This window comes from Nyctibius grandis, chromosome 8 (assembly GCF_013368605.1).
Source record: "Nyctibius grandis isolate bNycGra1 chromosome 8, bNycGra1.pri, whole genome shotgun sequence".
In the NCBI taxonomy this organism is placed as follows: Eukaryota; Metazoa; Chordata; class Aves; order Nyctibiiformes; family Nyctibiidae; genus Nyctibius; species Nyctibius grandis.
The window spans coordinates 3891204-3909230 of NC_090665.1; positions in this window are offsets into that span (position 1 = coordinate 3891204).

Sequence of the window (18027 nt, forward strand, 5' to 3'; positions counted from 1 at the left end):
AAGCTTTTTTTTTTTTTAACTATTGCAGCATCTAGAAGCTCTTCTCTAGGGAAAGGAATCAATTGTGCCAGGTGCTGTACAAAAGGAATAAAAAAAGCTTTCAGTCTACACAAAAAATTACAGGTAGGTGTAGACAAAGAAATACAGGAAACAAGGAGTGAAAATGATGAGCATGGTGAGTTGGGGTGCGAGTCCTTCAGGAGTCAGCTTGTATTCATATTGGTTTTACAGTAATTATGAGAAAGCAAGCTTTAAGGGGAAAAAAATGTAATATTTTATGCATTTTCTGAAAACTCAGCTCAAGCATAGAAGGAAAGGGTGAGGTATCAGGAGTGTGCGGGTGAAATACAGCTCCATGGAAATCAATCAGACTTTTGTCACTGATGTCAAGAGAGGCAGATCCAATTTTTGAGAGTGTCCTACATAAATTGTTGACTTTAAACTGTTAACCTTCCGAGATAAATGTTCAACTACCTACAACCACTTTGTTTGGATGTGCCCAAGTGACACAGCTGGCACGCAGACCATGTGCGTTACAAAGAGGGTACCTCTGTGCTACACGATGCAGCCAGCCAAGATTTCAGACTGCCCTAGAAAACAGACTGGACCATCGGTGTATTCTGTAGTCTCTAAAACATCCGCGTGCGCTGCCTGTTTCCTGAAGAAGCTGTACATGCTGTATAAACCTGCCGTGGGCAATGACTTAGCAGCATACATCTCATGAATGTCATAGCTGTCGGTGTGAAATATCAAATGCCAAGATTTTCATAATTTATTTCCACATATTTGACAGGCAGGGACTTTTTGAGGACAGAACTCTAAATTTAAACATTTGTTTCTGCCTTTTTGTGTCTCAAATTTGTTCCCTTTCCCCCTCTCCATTTATCAATCATTTTCACTAATCGTTACTGCCTATATTTATCTTCCATAATCACTAACCCTCTTTTCTTCACATCTTGAAGAAAGGAAAGTTGCTGTCAGACATTATGCAAACTATGAATATCTCTGAGGTGAAAAGATGGAATACCGACCCCACAGAAAATGATTGCAAAACTCCCTTAACTTCAAGAAAATCATGTTTTTGCTGATAAGAAATGTTATCAGCCAGATGCTCAGATGAGCACACAAGCATAACTCACCTAAGAGTGACTTATGGTGCTCTTAGCTTCAAGGACATTTGCCCAAAATCCAGGGGCACAATTCATATTTTAGAGGATTTCTTGACTTCATTTTGATTTGACATTATACCAGTTCAAACCTCTCAAGTCCATTCTTTCTTTTTCTCCTATTCCTTCACTGATCTGCAAAGGATGATGATTATTATAACCTATTTCTTTGGTTCTGCAAGGCAATTAGAAGTTTGCTGACCTGGCATTTTAGGTATATCTAACGCTAGTTAAAAACAAACCCAAAGATAAATACAAATGCACATACAGCTCAGCTAGGACAAAATTCTCATCTCCTAGATTAAGTGCACCACTAAATTCCAGCTCGAGCCCAAAGAAATTATTTTACATTGTGGACAACCTTGAAGACTAACAAAGCAAACTATTTCAGACCACAAGATGAAACACTTTTACCAGAATGAAGTCTTTTGGTTTCTTCTTTTAAAGAGAAAGGAGTGAAAAAAAATTAATTGTTTTAGATTGGTCTAGTGTGCCTGCATTTAAAAGAGGTCTTCAGTGGTCTTGTACTTCTTGGCTATGCCATGCAACTCCTCCTAGAACCAAACCTGATGTAAGTGGCTCAAGTTCATTCCTAACTTTTCTGTGCCTGTTTCTTTATTCAACTTTTTCCATTATTTTACCTGTTCAATAGTGTCGGTTCCATGTATTTACAAGATATGTATGCAAGCGTATCCTACATAATAATACAACACATTATTATTATTTGAGTGAATCACAGAAGAAAAATTAGAGTTAATATCTCCTTCCTGTATTTAATCAGACAATGTAACCATACCTTTTGTAATCAATTCAGATAAGCTGGAAATCTGCTCTGGTAAACACTTTCCATCTCAATCTGCAGCACTTCATCCTCTCGGTTCTTTTCAGCTCCCCACTGTGAGAGCCAAAACAATAACAGTCGCCTGGAATTTGAACTCAAAGTAGCATTTGGTCTTGCAGCTGAAACTCTTTAAAACAAATAAACAAGGAAAAATCTTAAATTGTGTTTGTCATGGCAGTGAAACTCCCATGTGAGACAAGGATATAATGATAAAATATGTTGATGTGTGTAGTTTCACAAATATCAAAGAAAGTAAAATGTTAATTTTCCAATGTTACTCTTTGTTTCTCTTCTGTTTTCACTAAGCTTCAGTAAAATATATCTCCTCTTCTTCCAGATAGCTATGGCTGCTGCTGCCAACCCAGCTTCACATTACCGAGATGGTAACAGATTACATGGGTATCTCTCATCTCCCTATTTCCGCTCATACTTATTCTAAAAGTCATTCTATTAGAAGCAAGAAAGTACATCCTCACCTTATCTAACAACGTTCCTCCCTCTTCTCACACCCTGTCACACCGGTTTTTGCCCTTTCTTACCTTTTTGCTTCTGTCCAGCGAAGACCCTGCTCACTTCACCCACAAAATCTGACAAACTGCAAGCCTTCAAACCATGGCAGTGATCTGGAAACCATCAGATATTATCTTGTCTATTTATACTGAAAATTAGACATTGGAAGGGGCTGCCCACGGAGGTGGTGGAGTCACCATCTCTGGATGTGTTTAAGAAAAGACTGGACATGGCACTTAGTGACATGGTCTAGTTGACATGGTGGTGTCAGGGCAATGGTTGGACTCAATGATCCCAGAGGTCTCTTCCAACCTGATCGATTCTGTGAGACTTGCTTTTTAGGAGGATCTGACAAGTTATTCTGTGAAATGAAAACCCATTCCCAACCGGCCTTTCAGCAAGACTGAAAAAGGGAAAATCTACTTGTGTGTGCCTGAGAGCTAGTGACATCCTTGTGAAATAGAAAAAGATATTTTGATTCGTTGCTCTCAACCTTCAACTGATTTGTCATGCAATGTCTGTTCATAATCTTACTGATCGTCCTCTAACAGGAGTTCACTCTGCAGGTCTTTTGCTAATAATAATCCAGCACCCTCATTGCTCTGCAGAGCTGCCTCCTCCCCCAGGTACTCTTGCCTCATTCTGCTGCACTTAGACATAAATAGGAGAAAAGGATGCAATGCTTCTCCAGACAGGAGAGACACAAAGGAACAGGGACAGAGAAAGAGAAGACAGACTCTCAAAACCCATCATCCCTGCATCATCATCAGTAGCAACAAAAGCAGCAGGTAGCTGGGTACAGGAAGGATACAACAACCCAGTCCTCGGTTTTACAGCATGTTATGTGCCCAAGCTTCAGGCTATCAACTTACAGGTGTTTATGGCAAATTTCAGCATCATTTATAACAAAAATATCATTAAGAAAAAGCAACATTTAACCCCGCCGAGGAGATAATGTGGTTTTTTGCCAGAATATCAAAAGCAGTTTCCATTTTATTATGTGAAACAATAATTTATCTGGTTTACAACCGTTAGTTGACATCATTGGCAAAATTAAGGTTTCCATCCATCAGCTCTCCAAGATTCTGTTTCTTACAAAACTGTGTAAAGAAAGTTACAGCTTCCTCACAGCTGTAATCTTCTACAATGTCTTTGAAGATGTAGGTGTCAGTGTCCTTGGGCTGGTGTGTGTGAACCCACGTAACTGAGTCCATCCATTTGTGTTAAAAAACCTGACAATTGTGTATTATATTTACTCATACCTTTTATATATATCAAACCAATATGCATGCCATATATTCTTACTTACAGGAGCAGTTAATTTCTTTTTTTTTTTTGAGTAAGTACTGTCTTTAATTCACTGATGCAATGCAGCAATTTTTGATTTTTTTTCCTAAATTTAGTAGCAGCAAATGTTAACTTCATTACTGTACCTGCCTAGGGTTTTCTCACAATAAGTTGTGTGTAAAGGCTGCAGCCAGGATACACACAGCACAGTATTTTTATTTGTACTAGGGTTCTACTCAGGGGCAGTAAAAAGCACCAGGCCCTTCAAAGCATACAAGGATTGCCTGGCCTTTATTCTCCCTTTGCTTTGTTAGGCTCATTCACCCCCAGTCCAAGCACACTTAGAGATTAAAATGAAGTGCAGTCTTTAGAAGGGGCATGAGAACAGTTAAAACTGGAATTAGAGAGGAAGAAATACAAGCAAGGAAGAAAATTCTCAACATCAGTTCATTGCTTCATGACCTATCACTTGTTCCTTGTGAATTTTATGTGGGAACTGATTTATAGGGCAAATCAATCTCTCTAGCAGAAAGAAATCTGCCCTTAAAACCGTGTGAAAGCATCTGTCTGTGACAGCACACATGCAGCATGAATAAAGATTGAGTACAAAGTTCTTTGCTTTAGAGGCTTGCCAAACGTTTGTGTAAAAACACACACCCAAAACACAAACCAAAGCAACACACCTTAAAACATTTGCCAAAACCATTACAAAAGAAATAAATATCTAGTGATTATAAGTCACCCCTGCCCTACAAGTACAGTTTGCTACATACTTAACATGTAAGTACTGGAGAAAGGGAAATTGGGTGGAAGCACGTATTAGCACACAAGTAGATATTTTAAGAGGTTTTTATCTCCTTACCGGTAATACAGAAATACTTACAAGGCACAGTTAGGAGAAGGGCCTTCACTACACCCCACATGGTGGCACAGGTTACAGCAGCAAAGACTCACTTCAAGTAGACTGTTGAAAGAAGTGTGCAGGGTCAGATTCGGAGGCTAGCACAGACCTACAGCCCAACGACTTTGTTCTTGTTTGGAGGTCTTCAAGCATCAGTGACCCTCATAACTGTGATGCCTCCTTTAACCCAGATTGCCATGCCCAGCTGAAAAATCCAGATCTGGTTTGGTCCTCTGAAACAGATGAACCTAAAATAAACCAGAAAAGACATTATCAAATTCTAAAAACTCATAAACTGTTTTTTTTCCACCTAGGGCAATTTTTTACTTTGAAAACAGAGAAGTGCAGCGACTACATTATTCCTGTATAAAGTCCAAACTACTTTATTACTACAGGCTTTAAGAGATTCAGGCATGATGATGAGGAACAGCTGGCGATGGATGGATGCACACCTACAACTCTGACATGTGCACTCAAGTATTGGTGTCATCAGGTACTGAAGCAGAGACAGTAAATCATTGAACTAAGACACTTTGCTCTAGTAAGAGAGAAGTATGGATTTCATTATCCAAGGCCTTCTCAGGGTAAGAGTCTTGATGGTTGCAATGAGCTCAGTGGGAAAGGATAGTATCTGAAAGCAAAGGAAACCTCTGAGGATTTTAAGTACTTTAATTTTTATCCCATAAACAATTCCGATGGGATGAGCTATGTAATAGCTTTTTTATGATAATTATGTCTATTTGTTTGGTCTTTTACCAGATCGTTAAAGCTACTGAGCTTGCTGGAGAGCCATTTTTTTTCTTGAACTGTTTTAACTGTTCTTATTTGATTGCTGGAGTTTAGTGATGATAAAGATTTATGAGCAGCCAAGAAAAGCTATTTTTAAAAAGCTTGCCTTCTGAATATAAACAATCCCTCCCTCTTGAAATAATTTCAGTGACAAAGTTTTTCCTTTATTAAAAAGAGGAAAACAACACAGAAGAAGCTATCTAGACAACAGGGTAACGAAAAGTATTTTTTTTTTCTCCATAATGTTACAGGGAAAACGAGAAGGCAAGCAGAAAGGAAAGCATTTAGGTAATGAGGTCTGGCACAAGTTCAAATATAAGTGGTGTTTCATGCATTGGGACTGCACGATCAGGTCACAGGAATGCAATTGAGAGTAACTTCATTCCACCCTAAAATTCAGCTCTGGAAACAACTATTAATTTGACTTAATCTCTTGCATGGGGTTGCTGTTGTAAAACCATGAGATGGAGTGGGTGGAGAAGGGTGAAGGCATGTATAGATACACATGCCTGTAAGTGCTGCCACCAGACCATGGAGATCTGAGCCCAAGTTTAAAACCTCATCTCCAATATAACACAGTGCAGTGAGGGCTGGTTCAAAGGAAATTAAGCTGAGACACCTTCTAGAACAACACTGCAGTTTTACCATTTAACAGCCTGAGGAATCAAAATATGACAGAAAAATACCAATTTACTTCCTTGCTTACTGCCCAAAGTTTTGACCACACAATTAGTTTTAAATGGACAGATTTTTCTAATTATAAAGAGTTGTGTTTATGAATCTTAGCAGCTTTCTGTAGCATGCTGAGTCCAATGACAGCATTTGCCACCTGCATTGCAATTCTCAGAAATTTAATTGTAATACTGTGCACATATCCTTGCACTTTCAGCATCAGTTACTCTATCACATTGATATTATTTATTGTACCTGCCTAACCTTTGTATATTCTAATAGGTTTTCAAAGTGGTTTTACATACAGTGTTTTGTATACTACATAGCAGTATGAAATTTAGACAGAAATTTACATAATTCTCCAAGGTGTAAACTTATCATCCATTCAAAGCCATTAAATATCATCTCTCTGTATATCATTGTCTTTTTTCAAAGTCTCAATCACATCTATATGCAATTCTATTCAGTTTTCAGGCAGCAGAAGTTCATATAGTACATTAGAAGTAATTTGTTTCCACCCTATAAAACATTCATTTACATTTTTAATACCACAGATTTTTCCAGAAATGAATGCATTTTAAAGATAACATTTTGGATTAGTACTGTTAAAAAAGGAACACAGGTTGGTTGTGAGGCTATTTATATACAACTGTTCTATACGACCAGTCATTTCTTAACTGATCTCAAAATTGTCCCAACACCTGCTCTGCATTGCCAGAATCACAGCAGAGGGCAGGTAGGACGTGCAGGTAGACAAGATACAGGTTTTAGGAGGAGAAGCAATAGTTGTGGATCCATTATCTCCGTAGCAGAGATATGGCAAAACCTACCTCTCAGCATGCTGCTTTTCCACCAGCTTCCCCTTCTTATACTTATAGAGTACTTGTCTGACTATGTGTCTGACGGGGGCTCACAGTACTGAGCAGTTCTGACAGAGCTCTGGATCAAAGCACCAGAAATTTGTCTTCTGCTTAAACACCAACTGTGTGATGAAAAGTAATCCCACTCAAAATGTTCCCCTGAAAAACTGCTGTTGATTTTTTTCTCTACTGCCATCATAAAATACTCAAGTATCAGTCAATAAAAAAGCAAGATTATTTTTTTCTTCTGGTTCTTTTTAATAAAAGCAGCAGCTATTGAGAACTAGAGAAAAAACAGTGTTTACACCCACTGTGATTCAAAGAGAAAAATATTCAACTTCATAGCATTAATTGTCCTTCGGGGAAAAAAAAAAAAAAAATAGCAATAGTTTTAGTGCTAGAAAAAGTAAAAAAACAGCCACTGTGCAAACCAGAATGAAATTATTATTGACATTACCATTTAAGACAGTTTGGTTAGGGTCCTGCTGACACTGCTTCTCATCATGGTGCCACCAAGGCAAATTCCTTGGACAATCCATACAACATGAAAAGACCTCCAGCCCCCTTCACCTGGTGTTTTGCATGGCTTTAAGGCATCAGGATCAAAGGAAATTTGTTCTGTGTTTGCAGCCTCAGCAGGAAAGGAGAGTGGAGGCTTTTGTACAAGAGATCTTCATCCAGGTCCTATGGTGAAGTTGACTTACAATGGCCCTGGACACTCTTCTACAGTCTAATTTGAAAGTCCACAATGCTTCCCAAAGCCCTGTACCTAAAAGAAAAATACCTGGTCCTTCTTTAACATATCTGTTTCAAAACCAATTGCTTTCCAACTGAATTCCTCATCACTTTTGGAGAGAATGCACAAAGCTGAAATATATCTCATGATTGCCTCAACACTTTGAACTGGCTAAATTCAAAACCGTAAGTTCTGATGTATAGAATCTGTAAACTTCCACTGATAAGTTTTTATTTATTTATTATACTTTTTTCATAATTTGTCTGAAGCGACAGGTACTGAACACCTCAGAGAAAGATCTAGGATATGGTATAATTATATATATCTGGGCACAGACTTTAGGTCTTCTAAAATAATTATCCCTACAGGAATTTCATTAGGTTAGAACTAATTACTGATAAAAAAAATAATATCCAGTACTATGAATCTCATTTCACTATTCAGGCAAGTGGACAGCATTTGCTCGTGTCCTTTTGTTGGCCCAAGAAGCTGCACATAGAATAAGCTCAATGGCTGCTTTCAGTTAAAAAGGAAAGTAGGAATGAATTTAAGTGAAGGGAGAAGGGAAAGACATAAGCAACCAAGATGTGCTCCAACCTGCCGCACTTCTGCCTGTCATCCTCGGACAAAAACAAGTCAAGCTCTTGATATTTCTTGTATTGAGGTGACACCAAAAAATAGCTCATGTAAACCTCATATCACACACATGAGCAAAGCAAACAAGCACATCAAATCTGAGTCTCCTAGAGACATAAAGATGTTTCATCCTATAAAGCAGCTACTGTATCTCCTTTGGCCTAGCAGTCAGCAGCTTGGAACCACTTGGAACAAGGTTTTATTTCTGTCAAAGCAATTGCCGAAGGGGTCATCAGTGCTGAAAGGGGTAATGAGATAGAGCTGCTTGAATATGCCAACATCTGCACAGGAAAGAACAGACTTGCGCATTTAGGACCCAACCCCAGCCCAGTCACAAAGTCCATGTCCCCAGTGGGGCCTACCACAAATGCCACCACTGCAAGGCCAGAATCCAGCCCCCGATGACTGCCCCATGGCAATAAGCATCTGCAAAGCCCTGCATATGCTTATGAATGTCTCCTAGCCTCCTCCAAACTGTAACAATTTGCAATATTTTTTTGAGGTTTTTCATGCATGAAAACAAGAGCTACAGTGCTCCAGAAATGGTTGAACTCAATGCATTTGCCCTTAATGCTGTTTTGACAGGAGAGGAACACAACATATGCTGACAAAGGAATTGCTAATGATGAGTAGAGGAAGAAATGACATTGTTAGTTCTGCAAGATTCTTCACTTCAAAACTGCTTCTGCAATACTGGCATATATTTCATATCTTTAATGTTCAACCTTGTTTGCCATTATAAAGCAAATATTTGTCAAGTCCCTGTACTCTCTGAAGTTTCCCTGGACTTATGGCAGAGATTTCTCTGCTGTTTCAGACACTGACGTGTCAGAGGGAGACCACAGGAATTCAGAACAGAAAATGGGAGGTCAGCCCTAGGTGGAAAAGGAAAAAGATCTGAAGAGTTTGAATCTAACCTGAGTCAAAGGACTGGCTCAAGTCACCAGGTCCATTGCCATCATGTGGTGTGATCAAAGGGAGGGATGCGGAGGTTTCAAGACACTTCCCACAGTGGTTCAGCGTCAGTCCCTTTGCAAGGTCTATTAAAAAATGAAAGTGCAGCCTATTCATTAATTTCTATTTAGGCATTTCTATCTGTCCACAGATCTGCAAATATCATGATGTGTCTTCCCCTAACACCTCTCTGCAGTTCTCCAAAAGGTCATTTCCTCAATAAATCACCTCATATAACACCACCATAAATAACTCCCATATTACCAGAGTCAGTTATGATTCTAAAATATCAAATATTTACTTTAATGTATGCTTATGGCTGAGATTTTCAGGAATGAAACAAGGCAGAATTTTAAAGCTCAATCAAAAATTTGGAAGCTTGCCTCCCACTCATTTTGTTTTCAAAAATATCCAATTGATTTTCAAACACACGTTTTATTGACTTCTAAATTACTTTGGCAATTTCTGCTCTGGGCATTGAAATGGCTTAAGACATCTTTGAAAAACCACAGTTCCAATGCTGAATACGTATTGTTTGTTTTACCTAAGTTTTTTGAAATTTCAGAGCTTCATCACTTGTTTTCTTACAGTGAAGACAGTGGATGGGATTTAAGAAAAAAACAAATGAACAAGGAAAGAAAAGATGTAGAGAAGTAAAGATTTTGAAGTAACCATGAGTGAAAAAGTTTTCAAAAAATGTAGATTTAAGCTACTTTGAAAGCAAAACGTTTGTCTATAATTACACAAAGGAGAGTTTGAAGCTAAATGAATTACAAAAATAAGATGGTTCTGATTGTGTTTGCCAATATTTTCTGCTTTATTCCAATTAGCCATAACTTTATAATTTGTCTTTTTTCTTTGCAGTAGTCGTTCTGAGACAATGTCAGCGCTGAGGCCATAAGCATTTTGAGAATTAATTAAAATGTCATGAAATAGTTCTCCCATTAGCATATATATGGTCATAAAAATAATTATAATTACTTCTTAGAGGTGGACGAGAGTTAAATCTGATTGATGGAATTAATGAAAACGTGGACAGTTCCAACATACTAAACAGCAGAAACTTGGAGTATTAACTATCCACTATGCAAAGTTATAATAATTACAGTAAGAGCTAAAAAGATCAGTATTCAAAAAGAATAATGTTCCTCAGAGCCTAAAATACCCATTGCAAATTATGAATGTATTTTCAACTGTTTGTGTCGTTCTCAGAAGAAAAATATCATTTTGATTAACTTCCAAAGTCTCTTAGATTAAAAGGTATTTGCAGTCTTACAGAGAGTACAATCAATCCCCCTAATCTTGTTATCAGATGCTAAACAGCTGGGTGACCTGATTTAAATGTTATGATTTTAAGGAAGTAATAATGTATAATAGTTTCCAAATGCCTGCTAAGAATTTGCAAGCTGTATAATACTCCAAAAGATATGCAAATAAATGACATAAAAAGAAACATTATAATTAGCATTGAAATGCATATAAACTGCTTGTGCAGCCATAAGCGACCTAATCTTATTTCAGTTGAGTTTCTTTTAATTTATTCTCTCTTAAAGACCTGCAACACAGTAATGATATTCTTAGAAGCCCAGGTGAACCTGCCCTGCAAATGGGTAAACTGTTAAACTGAATAAAACCTTTTTATGCGGTAGTTGAGACCCTCTGAAGCAAACTGACCACAATTTGCAAGAACGATAAAATGAGATTAACATGCAAGTAGTACATTCGTTATATTTATTGTTCTCCAGACACTCACTCGGTGTAGACACAAAACTCAAAATCGGTGCTGAGTGGCACTAAACTCCCTCTGGGGGGTCCAGGCTGTGAGCAGCCCCCTTGGCAATGGGGAAGTGGTCAAAGCAAAACTCATCTCCTGCTTGAGCAATCACCTGGTGCCATTTGCAGGTCCCTGTGGCCTGGCTGCTCTCCCATCCCTTGCTGCTTGGCCCCTGGAAGGCACATGTTGGTTTTCTACATGATTCTTCAACCTTCTGCTCCTGCCTAAGGTCCTGCAGCTCAAGTGCAGACCAAGACACCAAACGCTTGCTCTGTTATTTGATGGCCATTCAAGCAAACTGACCAAGGCTCTGGTTCTTCTGCCTACCAAGGATTGTGATGGGCAGCCCCTCTACAGCTTGCCTCTCTTTTAAACACTGAGTTTTAAAATAAAGGCAGGAGATGAAAACTTGCTGGTGACATCATGGCAGAAGACTGACAGAAAGCATGGGCCAAACCAAGGAGAAGAATCAGTCCAGCCAAAGCCCAAAGTCAGTCAGCTTTATGTCCTGATGAACATTTAAAAAGTTCCTGGTGCCTTTAAAAAAAATAAGATCATTAAAGAACATGGGCAGAAGCCGCAGATGAAGTAGAACAGGGAAAAAGGAAGTTGAGCAAGAAGAGAAATCCTTTTTAGACCATAAAACTAACATCAAAGGCAAAACTATAGTCTACCAGGTAGGTATTTCCAATTCCTGCCAGTGATTATTTTGTTTCTAACTTTGCTTGTAAAGAAAAGCCATACTATCCCCTGCCCTCCCTCTGCTTTCCATCATGGATGGTAGCAGACTGAGGCTGTCTGGACCTACCCCAGGGGCTTGGTTAGCCTCCTTGGAGCTATTCTGTGGAAAGATCAAAGCTTAATAATTCATCCTGCAGAAACAATTATTTTTTAAACATTTCATTCCTTTGTCGTGCATGCACAGCATTACACTGAGATGGCACTAGTTGAAACATGTGTCCACGCCACTACCCGGGACAGAGCGGATGAAATCATTTTTCTCTGTCTCACATCTGTCCCTGCTGGAAATGCCCTGTCTCACATTAGCAGGACAAAGATTCAGCTCTGTTACAACTTATCTTCTGCATCTACTGATGTTTTTCTGAATTTACCCCTGCTCCCAGCAGCTGGGTCTGAGCTTCTTAAACAGTACCATTAAAAAAAAAAAAATTGTATGTATCATCTCCCTACACTAAAAGGCAGAGTCTCCCTATTACCTAGAACACATTTCATGGCAGACTGTCCACAACAAAAAACAACCTGCAAGTTCTGCGTGCTATCCCAGCTGCAGCCAAGGAGAGGCTGACAAGCAGCACAGAAGAGATGCTTTAACTGGTGTTAGCCCTTCTGCCCATGTCTACGTACCACATTATTGTATGTTATTTCCAGATGGCAGGCTGCTGATTTTTTTTTTAAAGCAACTGCCAAGTTTGTGAAGAATTATTTTGCAGAAGCATTAACTGCATTTTTTTTTTTTATAAGACATTTCTAATCTCACATCCCCCCTCTAATCACACAAACAGTTTGGACTAAAAAAAAGCACTACAAGGTAGGAAGAAGCGGGAGGGAGTGGGCACACACAGCTGTGCATGGTGCTGCCAGGGAGTTTGTTTTCCATTCTTGTGTTGATAGAGATGCTCTGGCAATTGTTGTGCCAGATTCTCACAAATGCCATGTTTTGCAAACTGCCAAATTAAGGAATGAAGATCTTGGGTTTTAAGCTTTATGTTTTAAAGAATCGGGGTTTTTACCCCCCCCTAAGGGAGCATATGGTGGAAGGTGACACATTTAAAATGGTCTTTGTGATGGCTGGTACCCAGGAAAGGATTACTCTATCAAGAAGAGCTACTTGGTGTAGTCACCTGGCATTATTGATCAATAGCTAGAAGCTTCCACCAAACAGTGGAAATAACTGTAGTCTCTCACTGCAAGGGGAGATAATTTGCCCTTTTCATTCTGCTTGAAAAGAAACTACTCCTGTGGACTTTCTGTCACCCCTAGCAATCTGAGTGCCCCTTTCCTTGAGCCATGGTCCTCATACTGGCAGGATCAGCACTCTAACAGAATAAAAGAATAAAATGAACCTGGAACAGAGCACTGCTATTTCTAAATTAAACAGCAGCAAGACAACAATCATAGGGTCCTACGATCTATTCTAGGGTTCATTTTGACTTGAGCATTACTTGATTAAATAAGGAGTCTGTAATCTAAGGGAGTGCTTAGTCATTCAAAGAAATATTTGCAACTGAGTTCAAAGGATGATCAGAGAATTCCTCCTCAAATGTCTTGGCAGCAGTCCCTAATCTGTATCTTCACATCTGTCTCATGCTTTGCACCAGGGCAGGACCGCTCTTCAGCATGGGCTGGCAGCTCCTGTTTCCTGCAAGCTACCCTGACCTTTATAGGGGGACTCAGATAGCTTGTGTTAATTTATTTCTCTTTCTACATTTATATGACCAGTGTTTTAAACCTAGGAGTTTCTTCTCTTCAAACATTTGTACTCCCATTGTGAGCTGAGAATAGCTCTTTCGTCAATTATTCACTATTCTGAAGACATAAGAACTATCTCAGGGCAAATTTGTGTTTCTTCTCACTCCTCAGAAGTAGATATTGAAAAACATGTGCACCTCAGCAGAGAGCATAAGGGAGTGACTTTTAGGGGAAGGCAATAAAACCCCTCTAGCATGCTCTCATTGCAGATTTGAATGAGGCCCTCCAGTTCAATAGTATTCTAGACTTATATAGAGGGATGTTTAAAGACACTGACATTTTTCAAGTAGAACTGTCAGAATTATTTTATATTAAACTTCACCATCATTTTTTATTCTTAGTCATATTTAGCCCTTCTCCATAGAGGGTTCCTGCCTCCAAAATTAAGGAAACAAATGTAGGGATAGCAATGAACTCATTTTTTTTTAAATGCACACTTTGAATTTCTTTTTCTTTTATTTTCCCCCAACATCATCTCGATTGCAATTTCAAAACCAATGACACTTAAAGTCATATGATTTTCTTTTCAAATTAAATATTCCTATATGGGATGAGGTAAACTACTTGAATTTGGCACAGAAAATAATGTATTCATTAACATGCCATGAGTTGCATTTTTCAAAGTCTCTCAGCCCTCCTACGATAATTTTTCCTAACATCACCACTGATAAACCTTTCACTATGTCAAAAGAAGATTAGGCTAACTTTAAGCTTTTCTGATAATCCTAACCAATGCTGTGATCCCACTGTTTATCTTTGAAAGAAGTTGCCATGAAATAAGAACAGTATGGCTCAGAAAAATTTGAGTAGAACTATGTTTCTTAATTTTTAAAATTAGTATTTTTCTCTCTCTCTTTACTTCTCTCTATTCTAGGGAAAAGAAGACAAACCCAACAACAAAAACCTGGAAATGGTCCTCATAAGCATAGCTTATCCTATTGAGGAGATCTCTACATAAACATTTTTACAGAAAATAATAATTAAAAGCTATCACTAACCAAGGAAAAGTAAAGGTCTAAGGAGATTATGAAAACAGGATATTGTTGGTTTTATTTTTAATGAGACACTGATGAATTTTTAAATGTGTTTTTATTCTTACCCATATTTTTACTCAGATTTAGTGTAAACTAAGTTATTTTCCAACTAGTTCTGTTAAACAAAATCTTATATCTCCTGTCAGTTGAGAAATATGCAGGTGCTTGCATCTTTCAGAGCCTTTGTGAATATTGTACAACTTTCAAGTCTAACCTACTTTTCCTTCTTTTTTTTTTCCTAGAAATATTCTATGGTCCCTTATGAATGTTGCAAAAGATTCACAAATTCTAACTGCTGCATAAAGAGGCAAAAATTAACATCTCCATGAATGTCATTGAGATGTGCAGACATTTCTCCCCTCGGCCCCAGTAGGCCAGACTTTGATGGGACAGGTTTTAAAAGGAATTTTTAAGCCTCTCAAAACCGATAGGAAAAAAATAATGCAAATGACGGATTTCCTGCGAAGTTACCTGTTCTCCCATGGATCAAATCATGTTGGAATAGACTGGGAAATACTGCTTTATACCCCATTAAGATTGTTATGTTCTGCATCCCTGAAGTACTATGTTTCCCAAATGGCAGAGTGTAGGAATTCCCTGGATACTACTTTTTTCGCTCCCCCCCCCCCCCTTTTCCCCTGTCCCTGAAACAACCAAGCAAATAAACCCATAAATAAAACAGAGTACCTCAGTGGGTGGAAATCCAGATTGGATTAGAAATACACATAGTAGTTTATTGACTCAAAGCATATGACGTTACTGCTACTAGGAGGGAGCAGCTTCTAACGTCCTGAGGATCAAGGCTGTCTTCCATTCACCCCTTCTCATGCAGCTGAACTAAAAAAAGCTTGTAATATGCGATTTAAAAATACCCCATAATACATTTCAATTATTGAAGGAGAGCACCACAAAATTATAACCCTATTACAGAATATGACTGGGGGAGCTGTGAAAGCCACAGAAAAGCAAACTAGTCCCACTGAATTCTGCAGAGGTTTAGCGTGTGCATCTCTCATAACTGCATCTGGACACTTGTAAAAATAAAAATAATCCTTTGAATGGAAGGAATAAACCTGCTAGCAAAATCTGGTCATAAAATCTACTTTGGTTAAAAAAACAAAGAATATGCCTGTCCAGAGATATAGTGACAACTGAGAGTAGAAAAAAAACCCACATTCATAGCCTCAGAGTATGTGACATTTAATTAATAGAGGCTGCTGTTCACAGATGTACAGAAAACTGCACAGTCTTGGCTGCAGTACACAAAGCTATTATATTATCAAAAATGTATTTCTTAAAAGTATATTACCCACTTTCAGCTACAATAAGTCTAAAGTAGTCTGTGATACAATCCGTGTATGACAGGTGACTTAATAGTGTTACTACAGAAAATAACATGCTTTTTTGGCTCTAACAAATACAGCATTTCCTGCTCTTGACCACTCGGAATGTGTTATTAGTTATTAGTTTCAACATTTCCTTTGACTCACTGAATATCTCCCCTCCAAAGGCACACATTTCTTTTAAAAGGTAACCAGTAGGCAAGGCCCAGCTCCACACTTCACATTGTTTTCCTAGAGTAAAATGCAAGTAGATTGGAGCCACGATTTTCTGCTGTAGAGGAAGCACTGTGCCTTTAATCTTGGCACATTTATTACTATTGAGAACTTAGATTTAAGTAATAAGCCCTTGAACATTAGCATTTTGCTAACATCTTGAAGGAGATGGTCCACTCTTGTTTTGGCTATAATACTCAATTGGTGAAGCAAATATCTTCCCTCTTTTCTATAAAAAAAATAAAGGATAAAGTTTTGGTTTCATTTTGTACTTTAACACTTCTTTTTTTACTAACTCACCCAGATACCTGATTGTGCAATAAAGTGTTGATACATTCAAAAAAACCCCACAAAACCTGCAAGTTTTAACACATACAGTCTATGCTAAAATATAAGTAGCCATCTTTTACGGGCCACTGCTCTGGGATATATATTTTTTACTCAGCATCTTTGATTATGCTGCCACCAGCAGCTTTCAAGACATAAAAAGGCAAATGACAGGTGCTGTCAGTGACTCGAACAAAAGCTGTGGAAATTCACTGAGCATGTAATACAGTAGATTTTAGCAAAGCTAAAAACCCACGGTAGCTTTGACTAACTTGATCTTTCAGAAAGCGATTTGAGGAAGAGAGTCACAAAATAATGAATTGGATGTAACGTTACATAACGAAGAACTCCCCGGGGGTCTTGTCTGCTGCCTTACCTCATAAATTGTAACGATTTTCATGTTAGATCAAAGCACGGTATAAAACAAAATTGAGATGAAAACAACTATTCATTGCCCTCAGGTGTATAGCTTTTGTTTTAAGACACTCATAAGCAGCACCGTAGAAGGTATTTCTCCCTTTACACAAATCATTGCTCTGTAATCTTTTCTGTGACAGCATGAAAAAGTCTGTGGTTGGAAGCACATACCTCACAGGCCAGTTTCATCTAACTTTCCTCTCAAGTTGTAGATAGCCAGGTGGAGACAATATTCCCTTTTAGTTTTTGAGGTGGGGAAAAAAAAGGAAAGAAAGGAAGATTGTCTCCATAATAGAAGCAAAAGGAAAAAAAACACCTTGGGTTTTTTGCCTCAGCAATCATGTTTTCAACAGAGATCAGTCCTGACAGAATTCAAATATTGGTGAATTGTTAAGGTTAAAAAGGACAATACTTCACGATTTAACACATGTTTAGGTAAGTAGGAACAGAGAAAGATCTTAGCCTTGTTCTGTGAACTCTAAGTAGTGTAGAACACAACACTGAAATCAGGTATATTTAAAAGGAATGTTTGAAAGTACAAAAGTCGAGGATATTTCTTTTCACTAACACTATAATTGTGTACTTACAACAACGTAATAATTATATTTCATTTCCACACAGGGATACAGTGACATGGAGAGCTGATTTTAAGGAATTATCTACTAAAAGAAATCAGAAATTATTTTTCAAACTCAAAGGCAAGTAATTTCCCTTCTTCATGTATTATGAATGAATTAATTCCCAAAAAATTCTTAATACAGAAATACTTCATTACAGTTCAGGGATAAAAATCTCATGAAATCTAAAATGAAAATGCTTATTATCAGAAATGGAAAAATAATAATTTGTCAAACCTAACTTCATCTTCAGTACATGAAATATTCATGAGCAGATCTTGAGTCCTTTAAATTTGTTATTTGGGCTTATGTGATATTTGCTCCCTCCAATGTGTTTTGCTTATTGATCATCACAGTGTTCAGCACTCTGCATCTGCATGGGATCTTCACTGGTCAGCTGTGATTAATCACATAATTACATTTATGTAATTTCTCTTCCTTGATTGAATGAATATGATTC